The following is a 15,161-nucleotide window of genomic DNA, read 5'->3' as shown; positions in this document are numbered from 1 at the left end:
GCTGTCTGGAAACCACTACATCTGCTGGTTTTCATTCCAGAGCTCTTCAGTTGAACGTGTAAATCACCAGTGCTAACTGACGCCTTTAAATGACGTGCATGCTTGGCTGGCATTTTCTGCACTCAGTTCTTAGGTTGAAATATCCCAGACTTCAAGCATTATTTCTTCCAACAGCTCGAGCATAAACTCATTTATGCAGCCTTTCCTCAACTTACTTTTAAGAGTTTGCCCCCTTATTTATGACTAAACTGCTATTAACAGGCAAGTTATGATGAACAGAAGCAGGTGGGCATAACAAAGTATCAGACGCTCGGACAAGTGAGTGTTTGATTGTGCCTTCTGCTGACGTCCATTTGATCATGGCACTGAGGATGAGGAGAATTCTGAAACCAGCACAAGTCTAAAGCTGATAATTGCAAATCATATTCTCTTGAGGAGCTGAAAGCAATTTTAAAAAATATGCTTCAAAAAGCCAAATGAAATCAATTAGTCTGTGACTAAGAACTCGGCGAGAACAAAACCAGCAGAAACAGTGGTCCCCCAGGAACAGGGCTGGAAACCACTGGAGTACATCAAGTTTCCCAAGAGCAGCTTCAGAGTCTGTACTGTAAGCATCACCACTGTTCCAAGATTTGAAGAAGGGACATATGAGTGACTGTTTGTTTCCAAGTTATTTTATGATACACCCATATTTCATCTTCAACTAAAAAAAAACATTAAACAGCTATCAAGTGATGTTGAATTGAAAAGAATGCTCACATTTTAGATTACAGTAACTTTGCAATCCAAAATGCATTTCTAAACCACTTTTCTGCCTTTACTTACACACACATTAAAAGTAAGAGCACATTTCAGAGCAAGACCTACAGAGTACATTCACTAAAGAAACGTGAGTTAGTCAGACAACAAAATTAAAATGAATAAAAATGCCTAGCAGCAGTTCCGTCTTAACAGCAGTTGGTATTTTACTCACACAATTTAAATAAAGGCTATTACATTCATGTGCGTAACAGCTGCCTCTCTGTGTAGTGTATATGTGAGGTAATATATCTTAATTAAAAACATGGTAAGCTCTATTCACAAATACAATGTCCTCTATGATACATCTCTAGAGCACAACATCTGAATTGAACTGCATTACTGCCAGACTTCAGCTGAATGTGCATTAGGCCAGACTAGGCTGTTCAGTGTTCATTCTCCAACGTCTTCACACAGGCACATGTTCAGAAGAACTGACCCTTATAAAAGCACCAAATGTTAGGACCTGGGGGGTAGGCAGACAGACTGTGCAGAACTTTACAGAAACAGCAGGCACAGAGCGCTAGGTTCGTTGTCAAGCATTCTCAAGACATACTCAAGGAGGGTTAATTCTCACCCTTGTCTTGGAACATTTAATCAGCAAGTCTTCCTGTCTAGGAAGTGCCTCTGTCGATATGTAGGCTAGTGTTCTCTGATACCACTGACTCTGCCACACACAATTTTAAAAGCAACTTCTTGGACAGTACTGGACTTTATAAAAACAGATTAGAAACAACTGGTTCCCCAAAGGAAGGACATCCAAAATCCTTTGTAACTTGTGTTAGTAATAGGATGCTACATGTATGTGGATCACAGCAAAGCTATTTTTTTCTACAGTAACAATCACTAACATTTCTTTTAAATGCAGGTGACTTATAAAACTAGCCTTTTTGAACAACACTATAGGCTAGGGGAGACTAGAATAAGGCACACAACCCTATTGTCAAAGTTGAAACTGTTGCCTCTTTCAATAATCTACTAGAACCTCTAAATTACTGTAGCTACTAGCAACCACACAAGCTAGATTGACCAAATGGTCTCTGCTCCTTTTTGACTTTTATGTTTTTATCTCTATAGAGATTTTATACATCCATCCATTCATTTTCAGGCACTTTACTCTAGTTCAGGGTCACAGTGGCCTATAGCCTATCATGGCAAGCAACAGGAGTAAGAAAGGAAACACCATGGACGGGATGCCAGCCCATCACAGGGCACGCACAGACACAAACACTCCCTCTTAAACCAGGGCCAATTCTCCCAGAAACCAATTAACCTACCAGTATGTATTGGGACTGTGGTAGGAAACTGGAGCACCAGGAGGACATCCATACATACAAACTTACAAACTACTACAGATAGCACCCCAGGTCTGGAGCTGAATGCAATGCTAACCTCTGTGCCACCTTAACACCCAGAAATTATACATTTAAATCACCATTTACTATTGTTCCATTTACAGCATTTCACCTGCTAAATGCAGAACTTTTATTTTACTCAAAGCTGACTGAAACTTGAGAGCAAAAAAAGGTTACAAACAAGAAGCCGTTTGGCCCATCAAGCTACATTACTTCTTAGTGGCTTATTAATAAAAAAATCCCATCTCTCCATCTCTTGAAAGGAGTCATTCAAAACATCAAGAGGATGTGCTTTGTTGATAATAGAAGGCCTGATGCATTACAGCAGAAAGAAACTAGGGTAGGAGTATTAGAATTTGACCTTGTGGTCAGTACATGTTTACAAAGACTGCTAAGAGGAACGGAAAACAAGAGAAGCCTTGTGTAATTACAGCAAAACAAAAAGGCAATATGTATTTTGCAATTCTTCATTTTCAATGATTGCACCTTTTTCTTACAAACATTACCTTTAAAACCAAATACAGTATCCACAACACCACTCACCGCTTGTTTAAAACATGTACCTGTTGGGATATGTAAGTGCATGCTTAAACATGAAACTGGATTGCATTCATGCCACTTATAAAACCATTTTCAGACTGCATTGTTTTCAAAAAGAGTTGATATTTTGGCATCTCCAAGGTTAAACCTTCAAGGTCTTGAGGAGCAAACAAAATATCACCTCAAATATCCAAGATTTAAAAATGGAATTGATGGTGTAAAAATAATTTCAGGTATTACAATACTTTCAAGCTTTATCTTTTTACCTGGGGAAGGATTTCTAGAAATGCATGCAAATTTTCCCTGATAACACTGATAATACTGAACAATCTAAAGATAACGTGTGGCCTGCTCTTGATATGTGCATTTAATTGTGGATAAAGTATACACATCTTTGTAAGGACTGTAAAGACTTTAGATACTAAAGCTGTATTAGTACAGTATATGCTGCATAACAAAATATAATAATAATAACAGAAATAATAACCCATGTTAATGAAAGTAAGTTCCCAAAGATGGGAAGGCCAACAGTTAAGTGATCTGAGGAGCTCACCCAGATAATACAACCCTTAATCAAATGTTTTTCTTGGAGTAAAATAAGCCATCTATCTTCTATCTAGACTGGATTTGAAAGAAAGTTTTAGGGGACAGGTCTCCACCAGAATACAGCTGAATCAGCCTTTCTTTTAACATGATTTATTAACACTTTTTGTGATTCTAGTTAGAGTTGGGGTATCCTTGCTTTTCTATCCAACAACGAACCCCAACTTCAGCCAGGCCTCTGCAAGTCTGTGATACTGCACCACAAACTCCAGCTCTTGAATATATTCACACTGGTCCCAGGCTGTCTTCATTTTATCCATATCAGACTGGACTGCTGTGCAACAGGTACAGCAAGTGGATGGTAAAATGTCTTAAAACTTATAAGTGCCCCATTTACAAATGACAAAAATGAAACAAGTGCCTTCCACCGATCACAAGCCCTAATTCTGAACAATATATATTGAGAATGTACAATATCATAGAAAGACCAGTACATAATGTGTACTCTTTGTTTAAAAAGTCAAGTATCCCGTCGATCTTTTAAACCACTGGCCATGATTAAAAGAAATTAAAAACTGATACCTTATTTTTTAACAAGATATATTCATTCACAAACCTGGAATTAAGGTTAAGACACCATTTCTGATTCAACAGATATGACTTTTGACAACGTGGTGTACAGTAATAAGAATGTTCCTCACTGTGCAAAATGAGGTTGGCCAAGGATTCTCAATTATAATCATATGATTCATAAGAACCCAAAGTATACGGAAGTCAACCAATAAATAAAGCAAATAATACATGCAGTTCAAATTCATTCAGCAAAGTTTTAAGTGAGTCTGCAGGAAAGGACTTTTTGGAAAATTAAACTCCTAAACAAACCCTTAAGTCCTTTGACAGCATTTCTTAATTATGCTTCAATTCTGACACATGCAGCATTACAAGCCCCTGTGTGTATCTAGTGCTGGTTAAAAAGCATTCGAGCAATTTTCTTTTTATCGTTCACATTCTGCTATGGTTTTCAAATTCAAAGACTGAAACTCTACTGCACAAGGCTAAAGTTTGGTGCCAGAGATGTTTTTTTCTGTCTGACACCACATGCACACCTAGTAGTAATTCTCAATTGCTAAGACCAACAACTAGGCTTCCAGCAACTACAGCTATGAAAACTGTAGTCATGCACCAAGACAATATTCCAGCAGCTGTGCGTGATGTCAGAAAAAACAACACTTGAAAACAAATGCCCCCACGCCAAGTACAGCTCTACGCGAGTAAAGATATGGTGAACTAATTTAACATGTCTGTTAATTGAAACAGAAACAAATTACACACATCACTTAAACAGTTGAAACACAGGTAAGGATGGTACAAGTAAGGACGTATAACTCTCTTTTTCTGGCTCAAACAACTTTCTCTTCGAGAGCAAGTTCAAAATGACCAAGTACAAGCTAATGGAACACGCCAGGAATTTAATTTACATTTTATGAATGATTTACGACTCGAAATGTTCCCAGTTTATTATGTTTGCTATTCTTGGTCAAGTTGAAATCCAAAAGTGCAACATGTAATGCCTAATGCCTAATGTAGCCTAATGTAGCCGTTCACACTGATAATCCAACCTCACATCAGAACACACAGAAGATTTAAACTGTCTTGTTAATACCCAGGTAAACTTTTGGGTATCTTCGGCATTACTAATGTAGGAGCTGTTAGCTAAAATGAAACAAAATAATCTACAAGAGTACAGTCAAGACATGTCTACATTTCATACTTGACTGAGGAAAATCAGGTATAAAGAAGTTTAGAATCGCAAAAGAAGTTTTGACCTCTTGTCTATGAGCTTGCTTACTGCAAATATAAATAACTTGTACAAGTTCATCATTTTTTCTGTTACATACTGTATACGTATGTCGCTGCATATTAAGTATTTTGCATGTCTTCAACATATCAGGCTGCCTCCTACGCAGCTAGCTAACCACATTCACCTCAGCTGCAAAGCAGTCAGAAGGACTTGGTTTTCCAAAGAGCTCTTACGCTGCTGTATTCCGTCGACTGGTCTCTAACGGAAAATATTCATCTTTTAAACTGATGTCAAAGAACCCCTCAAGCTGTCACTGTATGAAATGGTGCCAAACAAATTGCTGTATATTTTTCTCTGGATCTAAACGGGGTTCTGTGCTTCAGTTAATGATCACAAGACCACAGCCACCATACTTTTCTATGACATCAACTGCTTTGCCATTCACCACCACTAATGCTACTGTGTCTGCAGGAAGCAAGATGGTGTGTTTAGTCAGTTCTTACCATCACCACACACTCTCCTCGGACATTTAGAATACATGTTAATGAGGAGGCTTAATTCTTGAATATTTTGACCAGGATTGTGGTGCTTTCTTCAGATATTACAAAGGTTTAACACGGCAATGTGTGCCAGAGTCATAGCATCCCAGTGGTTCCTATGTCAACCTAATGCACATGCACTGCCGACCTCCAGAATAAACAAGTTCTGCCAGCCCAGTACTTCTGCAATAACACTGACAGAAGCACAGTAATGAGTAAAGAAGATCCTGAGACAGATACTGATACTGAGAGCTTTGTAACAGGTGGGGACCTCTCCTCGCTATAAATGTAGTTCTTTTGAGGAGGACTCCATTTGGATATTAAGTCTGTATAACATAAAAAAGCAAAACATAGAAATGAACACAGAATCATAAGTTATGTAATATTTCATGACAGAGAAAAAAAAGATAGCAATATTTTCATTTTGGGCAATAGCAAAACTTTCAAGTTTAAAAATGCAGAGTTTCATAATAAACCAAGAGCGCTCTGGTATCCTGGTTTATATTCAATTTGAGAATAACAAGCAGAAGGGCAGAGAAGGACTAAGAAGGTTATTTCCTTCACTAATGCATCCTGTTAACACACCATGAGACCCACACAACCAGTTTTCACTAATGAGCTAAACAAACTAAATGCTTATGAATAGTTGTGCATTATCATACCACAAATTAATTTTTAAAAAGTCCTGATCACCAGCCCTATTCAAATTCTGAAAGATATAGAGAACTCACTTTATCACAGAAAAGGCAATGATCTATGAATACAGTACATAATGTGTACTTCTTTTTAAAAAATAGTCTTTGTATCTATATGCTAACGTTTTCTATGTATTTAAAAGCAGAAATAAGTGAAACGTATTATTGGAATTCATTTCCACAATTGAATCCTGTAACAATTCTAAAGTTACAATTTCTATTAGACTTATATTGTTTACAGCTGGGCCTTCTTCACTGGTGTTTCCGAAAGGCTGTAAGTGTGCTTGGTTGTGCTGTAGCTACCAAGCAGGTATAAATACAGCTGTATGACTAAAGCACATTGAGCCACTTCCCCCCACCACCCAAACCCCTGTGCACAACAAAAGCCACAACAATAACGATCATCCCAAAATATCCATCCCATCCCAGGTCCTTGATTTGGTATTTCCGAGAAGTCATTGCTATTCCTGTGTCCAATGAGACTGAATAGCTGGAAACCAGCATTACAAGCCAATGGCTTCCTTCCTCTCTTGGGATGAATGAAGGCAAAACACAGAAAGCACTTTAGGACCCAAAGAGCTTAAAATAGACCCCGCATCTCCTTCCATTGATTTTCATGCATCATTTCAAACTATACACAAAAAAACGACTGTAAGAGATATATTTGTTAAAGTATCTTCCTAACCAAATAACTGTTTATTGCCCATTAACCTTGTTGGTTCCCCATGCTTACAGTATGTATTCAGAATTCTTACTAGTTCCAGGAATTATCATTTACATAATATGCGCTATGGTTTGTTTGTAAGAATATAACCTAAAGAGAAATAGACAGAGATAGAGGAATCTACAGCGGTTAACGTGGAATGTTACAGAAACAAAATGAAACAACTTTACTGCTTTAAAAGTCTAATTCTACAATCTTTGATGTTTCAGAAGTGCCAGCACAGACGACCACTATCAACAAACAGTACAGCAATATTAGTTTTGTCCAAACAATAATACGCATTCAAAGAATAATTTTCTCAGGCTTACCTTACACTACAGTGTTCATTATTTGCTCTTTCAAGCTGAACAAAGAACTTTAAGAAATGAAAAATTCCTGATCACAATAAAAATGTGGCAGGAATCATGTTAAAACATTCCAAAAACAGAAACCTGATGACAAATGTAAGTTTACCAGAAGATGTGTGAATATTCTTTAATTATTTTATCATTCAATAGAATTAAATGTAAATAATTTCATAATTTATAACTGTTTAAAATTTTAATGCTGACGTTTAACTTTTTCCAACCGTAAACCAGAGTCTGAGTATTCGCATCTTGTATAACTACCATATCCACCAGTGAATTATAGCAACTACCTGTGACACATGAGAGCCATTATATAGCAGTAGGTGCCCTACTCTGCAGGTCAGGTAGAAAAATTAGAAATTGCTTCACCAAATGAATGAAGGAGCAACTTTAGAGAGTCCACTGTACATGTCCTGAGCACTAAGTACAATCTTAAAACCTGACAAGAAGGTTATGAAATAATTGGCAGGGAATTTGTATGTTTTTAATTTTTCATTTTATGTTGAGACTTAGAAAAAATCCCATAACTCTGTCCTAAGTGTTGTTTTGTGCAGTAAAAGTTGTAATAAATTCCAAGGGTTCTGCTAACAATTTTACTTCACTTGTGAAGATGTATTAGGACATGTAATTGTGGTTTACATTAGTGTTCAAAAATGTATATTTATAGACAACATAACACTTTTTTTTCTGGTACATTTCCTTTGCAAAGTACAAAAGGAAGCCACAGGTTAAACAATTTGATCTTTTTCTTGTAGCATTAAACTGTTTTTTTGAGCGACATACAGCATAGTAATCTAGTTACAATGTGCAGCACACAGGACAATTCTCTGCTGCCATTAGACCAACAATTTTATTAGGTGTTGGTTACTTATTAACCCCACCTATAGAGGAACACATATACTACTTGGCCTACTACATAAATGTTTTATTTATTACAAACCTTGTAAAATAGCATGTTACCCACTAAAAACACCAAAGTATATCGACCATTAAAGCATACAGATTTAATTTAACTTGGTAGAAGATATTCACTTCTTGGACTACTTCCATAAAAATACAATTAATCATTGATGGGTGTGTGTTCTTACATATTTAAGCATAACAGAAGTGCTTCATTCTTCAAAGTGCTTGAAGAATGCAAGATGTTTTGTAAAATACTTGCAATGCAGTTTGGATTTTTCATGGTGATTGCAAAACACCTGAAAACAACACTCATGCTGATTCACCTGGAACGCACAGATTAGCTCTTTAGACCAAGGACTTTATTCGCACACTCATATCCTGTTCTTTTAAAACAGCCTGATAAGGCTTGCATAACATACACATCTGATTTACTTGCGCTTTCTGAAAATAGGTCATTTTATTGAAAAACACATGAACACAGTTAAAACAAAAAATATATATTTTTAAAAAGCTCTGGGAGAAATTAGTGCTTTTGCTTGAGAGCAATTTTTTTCTCCTACTCAAAAACTGCCACTTTTTTCCCCCAAAGTTAGGCATTTCCTGTTGCAGCAAAATATTTTTACTTTTGTTACATGTCATGCATTTTATTTATTAGCCCTGATTTTAGGACTCTGCAGCCAATGATTTTTCTTATTTAAGGCAACAGAGAACGTAAATGTGCAGACTTCCAAAATTATTAACAGGATGTGCACTGAAGAACTAAATTAGTGCTGCACCATGCCTTTTCATCCATTATGAAAGCATTATGGTGCAACACTGATGAGGTTCCCCTATACCATTTCCTGGGATTTAATGTTCACACACCCTACCACACACCCTTGCTAGTTTATTTCTCATTTACATCAATTTATCCCGGCAGGGGCCATGACAGTAAAATTGAAAAAAGTATGTGTAACGGAATTTGTTCCCACACGTACAATGCACTCAGCAAGGCATGTACAGTATTCATGTTAGACATCTACTATGCAGTAAACAACTTAGACAAAAAAAATTAAATCTTGTGCCTTAATGTACCTAACTTAATGCAGCCTCACTGACACTATCGGATTAAAACTGAGTTCTTCAGGCTGGAGAATAAGCTAAAGAAAACAAGAATAAGCTTTTCAAAGAACGCTGCAAAACCAGCAGCCTGAAACAGAGCACAACCCTTGGAATTTCTCAGAACCACACGGTTCTTTTCCCTAATAAGGTTCAACTAGCAGCTCTGGAACACAGCCAGGACCAAAGTAAGCCACAGATTCTTTATGCTTCCATTCTGAACATCAATTATTTATTTTTGCAAAAAAAGCAGAATATTGGAATTCCTCAGAGCAACACTTCTCTTTCTGTATTTTTTACAGTATGCATTAAAAACATTTAAAAGGTAGCATTTCCTACAGAAAAGTGGAAATAAGAAAACGTTTTGACTGTTGTGCTCTTTACAGGTGTGCCACAGGTGAGTCATGGAATTAGCCTTTACTTGTTCCTTTGCAGCCAGATGAATTAAAGAGGAAGTGTGGGTAGGCCACAGTGTACGAGGCCAAACTGGAACTCATCCGGGACACAAAGGATCACATCTCTGCTCTCACAGCCAGCGAATGCCATAAGATTTTTAATGACTACGTAGTCAGGACTTCATCTGAATGACAGAACCCTCCATGAGCGCAGTAATCCCTGTCAGTATAGTGGAGGCACTGGTTTGGAAATTCTGAGCCAGAGTCTTAAGTGCCAGGACTCATGAATAAATATTTTAAAGAGACAGAAGTCAACCCATATTTGTGAAAGGATAACATTTTTATCATTTTACAGTTAGTAACAGCAAAAACAAATGCTCTCTTAAAATAAAGGGGCCAATGCTTTTCACAAAGGTCCTTTTCCTTTGGGTTGGTGAATGATTTAAGCTAACGCAGACGGCTCTCCTTCAACACAGAGCACGACCTTGTGGGCCAGCGAAAGCCGTCTCAGCTGCAGCAGGAGCTCCTTCTGAGAGGGGACACTTCCTGTTCAGCTCTTGCCCTCCCAGGAGATATCCTACGACAGACGGAAGGCATCCTACAGGAAAAGACCTCATTTCCTCCAGCTCTTTCTCGCCCTGCTCCTCAAGGTAAACGACTTCTGTTTATAGCCATGTCTGTCCCAGTCCCAGAGTGCTGATGGGAATGGAAAAGAAGGTATGGGTTTGAGTAGGGGATATGTATATACAGTACTGTCCCTATTCTGAAATGTCCAGAGGATAGACACCACAATGAAAGGCATGAACCAAAGAGTTTGAACAGAAAATGTTGTTGAAGCTATTGGATATGCCAGTCCAGCAAAAGGTCTTCGAAATCCAGTCATGAACATTATCTGATAAACACCATTTTTTTCATCAAACAAGCATTTTACATATCTAAAAATCTTAACTCTTCACTCCAACAGCATTACATTCAAGGACTAGTACTAGAGGAAATGTTCACAAATTCTTAGAATTAAAATAAAGATCTGACATTAATTAATGTTATGGAAAAATGGTCTATAGCATTTCTCCAACTAAAATAGCGTGTAACTAAAATAACTAACCACACAAAAATATACTGTAAAATTCAAATGACTATGTTTACTATGAAAGACATTTTTTGTTAACCATACACAAGGAAGGAATAAGTGGTCCTTCTCTCTTCTCCAAGCTAAGCTTCTTTTGTGATCTCAGAACTTAAAATATTATCATTACTGACAAAACAATAGTATTAACCCTGGAGAAAGTCAGGGCAAGTCCTATGAAAACAAGCTTGTGTTTAAACTATCTTAAGAAATAAAATGATCGTACTAAGCCAGTAGCAGTGTTTTCTTTTATGAACACTAGGCCGGGGGAAATTTTCACCTAGCCCATGAAGTGCTGTTGCATTTTATCAATAAACAGAGTGAAGTCAACTGCCTGGTGCTTCGTAGCAATGGCCAGTGACAGAGACAAGGACTATTCGCTAGTACTGCTGGGAGAAGAGAACAAGCTACCCAGCCATTGTTGAAGCCAGTGCCCTGGCTGGATGAGATCCATTAATCAATTAACTACTAACTACCAAATGGGATTGATAAGTTAAACCGCCTCTCGTCTGTAACCTTTCTTATGTTCTTATGCTTAAAACAATGGAGAGTCAGCCTGACAGTGATAAGGTAGCATTATCCAGAAAAATATCACCTTTAATTCATAGTTGTATGTGTTTCAGACATGAGACAAATGTGACCTACAATGACTGCAGCTTAATTTCAGGCAAAAAAGTTTAGCTAGAATCAAGACTTCAAGCAAAATCTGCTTGATGTGTGGGGACCCAAGAATCAAACTTCACCAGCTGCTAATTTATTAATTGGTTGTGAGAACTTCAAGGAACAGTTGCTTAACAAGCCACACGTCACTTTGTCAATCTTAAAAGAAAACAAAAAGCAGTCCCAAATCTAGCAAGGCTTACCCCTTCCCTATAAATCAAAATAATAAATGGTCTAAATAAAAAAAAAACTTAAGCTCAAAAGGATATATTCAAAGTACTGTTTTCCACTGTTGTAAAACAGTGCAACTGTCCATTTTGAAGGATTTACAAATATAAAAAAATACATCTTAAAACTACAATTAATAATATTGCTGCTTAAAGATATTAGTAGAACATTTACACCATTTTTGTCTTGGCTTTGTATTGTCTCAGTGAGTGACATTCCTGTAGTTCCATACTGGCCTCACAACACAGACCAGGATGGACCAGAAATGATGCTCCAGCACAAGTGCTCTACAGTAGCACTACGCTGGATTGTGGCATGTTGCTTATGTAAGTAAGTGAAGTAGAACATAAAACACATATATATATTATTGATGGAAAATATATATATAATTGATCTGTATTCAACACTACAGTATTAATTTAAACACATTGTGTAATATGTCGGCTGTCTTAACATATTTTAAGCAGCTCCAACAATTACACTACATATCAAAGGATAGGACTTGGGACAGGACAAACTGGTCAACTCATGCTACAGTACATGTCAAAGGACAGCTACACATCAAAGGACAGGACTTGGGACAGGATTCAGCAGGTCAACTCATGCTACATATCAAAGGGCAAGACGAATACCCATATGAAGCAGTGAAACAAAACTTCTTCCTGAGATCATACTGTATATAAGAGCTGGGAAACCCCTGCAGTTTGTCTGTTCTGCGGGACAGACCCAACACGCGTTGATGTCATTATTGAGCTTCATAAAAACAACTGAATCCACGCAAGACTGTGTTCTGCTCCTCTGATGAAAGATTTCCCACAACAGTAAGATAATATCAGAAAGTCATTTATTCTGGTGAGGGGTTTGGTAAGCCGAAGCCTGTCCCAGAAGCATAATGCAAGACTAAGAGCACAAAACTGTTTGCCTATGGTTTGGGCACTAGTACACTACAGGGCCAAGGGCTCAAGAAAGCCCCATATTTATAAATTCTTCAAAACAATTATTTTATCAAAAACAGCAAGGTACATAATAATCTACATGGAAGTATCTTTCTCAATCATCAGTTATCCAGTGTAGAAGTGCTCCTTAGTGCACTTGGACCAAATTCACCTAAAAGAATGAAAGAAAAGCACGTTAGATCCACCACTGCTGGGTACAGTACTGCTAAAAGGTTATTCAAAAGCGCATAGAAGGGTGTGTTCGGTGACTGACTCATCATCCCATACAAGGTAAACAAAGCCGACCTATTTTCGTGTGTTAGATTTGGGAAAGTCAGAAGTATTGGAGGGAACTTTTGCTTTAGGAGTTGTCTTCATTTCCTTTTGTTTGAATAGTGGATTTCACAAGCCCCGTGATGTGTTCTTGTCTAACTAGAAACAGGATTAGCAGAAGTGCCTAGTGCTTTTTCCTTTTGCCCGCATTATTATGAAGGATGATGTGCCTCTAATGAATGTACATTAACAGTTGTGACATAAAAGTAAACCCAGTTTTGCTCCTTTCCACGGATGTGCTTAAGCTCAGAGAAGAAAAATAAGCAAATAAAAAAATGGGCCATTTTTTTCAAGGACTCTTCATGTTTGCAACAATTATTTGCTTAAGATGAAGTCTTTAACCAAGACAAAATACAGTGAACCATTTCCATAATGCAATAAACAGCCAATGCTGAATTGCCTTTCAGGGGGTTTATTATATTTCATAAGTTTCTAAATGTTTCCATCTTTGGGTGGCTCATATTGAACTGCCTGACCATGGTAAATCCTTCAAAATAAACCCTACAAACTAGCTGTGTGGAAAGGAACTAGAAAACATGCAAAACAAAATCATAAGTTATTAAAAACAGAAGTGGCTCACATACAGGATTGCAGGAGAAAGGCTTTGTTGTGAAAGGAGAATTTCAGAAGTGTTTTATGCTTACAACAAAAATAAATTCTGCACACTGAGTGATGCTCAGAAATTCCTTTGTAAAGAAGGGAAAATTTAATGAAATTCAATTATGAAACTTTTTACTGCATTTCTTAAATGCTCCTTCCTAGTTAAACTTTACAGACCTTGCCTGTAAAGAACAATAGGCATGAATATACTGCTTAACATAATTTATTTCAAGCTGCTAAGCTAAAAAACTAAGTTTTAGTACACTATAACCTTATATATATATATCTAATATTGAAAAATTGAAAAATTCATTCTAAACAAAATGTTTAAGAATGGTAAGAGTTTTGTCACAATTTCTAGCTCATTTGTCAGATAAAACAATGGAGTCAATGCCTTCTAGTGAGAAATTGTAGTTAATATTAAATGGTGTAATTGCTTCCAAATTGTCAGCCATGGATAATATCTGCTATTTTAGGAACAGTGCGCTGCACATGAAGTGCTTTCGGACCACTGCGTTAAGGACACAGGTCTTCTTTCATTTTGTCATCATTACCACATCCTTAACCACATCGCTCATTTGCTTTCCATAACACTAGTGAAATTTCAGAAGCTGCTCTCGATTTTGTTTTCCAGTTGACCCCCTCTGGTGCTGAAGAACACAGAAAAACCCGTGGCGGGACTTCCCTTCATAATTAGTTGATTCACAACTTCACCTGGGTTTTATAACTTTAATCACTGGGTTTTATAGCCGAAATGTGGCTACCTGCATCCCTAAACATAATTTCAGGCCAGTAAACGAGGGCCAGCCATCAAGATGCATTGCTCTGAAAGGCTGCAGCGAATATTTGCTCCCAGCCTGGGATGCTGAAACAACCTGATGTTCTTGCAAAAAGAGAATGCAGGAAAAAACTGTACACGTTTTACTCCAAGATAAGCACTACAACAAACCAAGGCGATCAGTCCACAATGAGACAACTCTCATTCGTGGAAATGAGTCATCTGGCCTAGCCAAAGAACTGAAACTTCACACAGTTTGGGATAAAAAGGGTAATCAAACTGGTCCACAGGTATTTCCAGAACAACAATATTTTGCAATTACTGGAATAAAACTAGGGTGTTTTTCTCGGGTAACAATGGGAGTGCATTTATCAATTTGTGAATAAACAGTTTATCAAATGATTGTTAATGTAAATATTTAATGGGATGACACAATATACAGGTAAGTTATAATTGGGGTCCGGTAGACATGGGGCACTCTGCTTTCTGCACTGTAACTATCATAAAATGATTATTAAAGAAAGGATTTCATGATTTTTTCATTAACATTTTAAATGAAATATAATGGAAACACTTCCATGCAACAACTGGGTAGCCTGCTTAAAAACAAGAAGGTTTATTCCACTTAAACAACTCTATTAACACCATTTCACACTTAAGATTCAGGTGCACATTAGACAACACCAGTGACAAAGCTAGATGTCTAGAACGATATGCAGCCACTTTACCCACAAAACCAAGGATGTGTTTTTAAAACCAAAAT

At 37.2% G+C, this 15,161-nt stretch overlaps 1 protein-coding gene across 1 annotated transcript in view; it reads right to left on the bottom strand.

Moving 5' to 3' along the window:
- dgkq (diacylglycerol kinase theta) overlaps positions 1 to 15,161 on the bottom strand; it is a 74,906-nt gene that overhangs the window by 39,697 nt on the left and 20,048 nt on the right. The gene's annotated exons all lie outside the window — the stretch shown is intronic.

This window comes from Atractosteus spatula, chromosome 1 (assembly GCF_055471065.1).
Source record: "Atractosteus spatula isolate fAtrSpa1 chromosome 1, fAtrSpa1.hap1, whole genome shotgun sequence".
In the NCBI taxonomy this organism is placed as follows: domain Eukaryota; kingdom Metazoa; phylum Chordata; class Actinopteri; order Semionotiformes; family Lepisosteidae; genus Atractosteus; species Atractosteus spatula.
The sequence above is the reverse complement of the archived record's forward strand: the minus strand, read 5'-3'. Positions and strand labels throughout refer to the sequence as shown.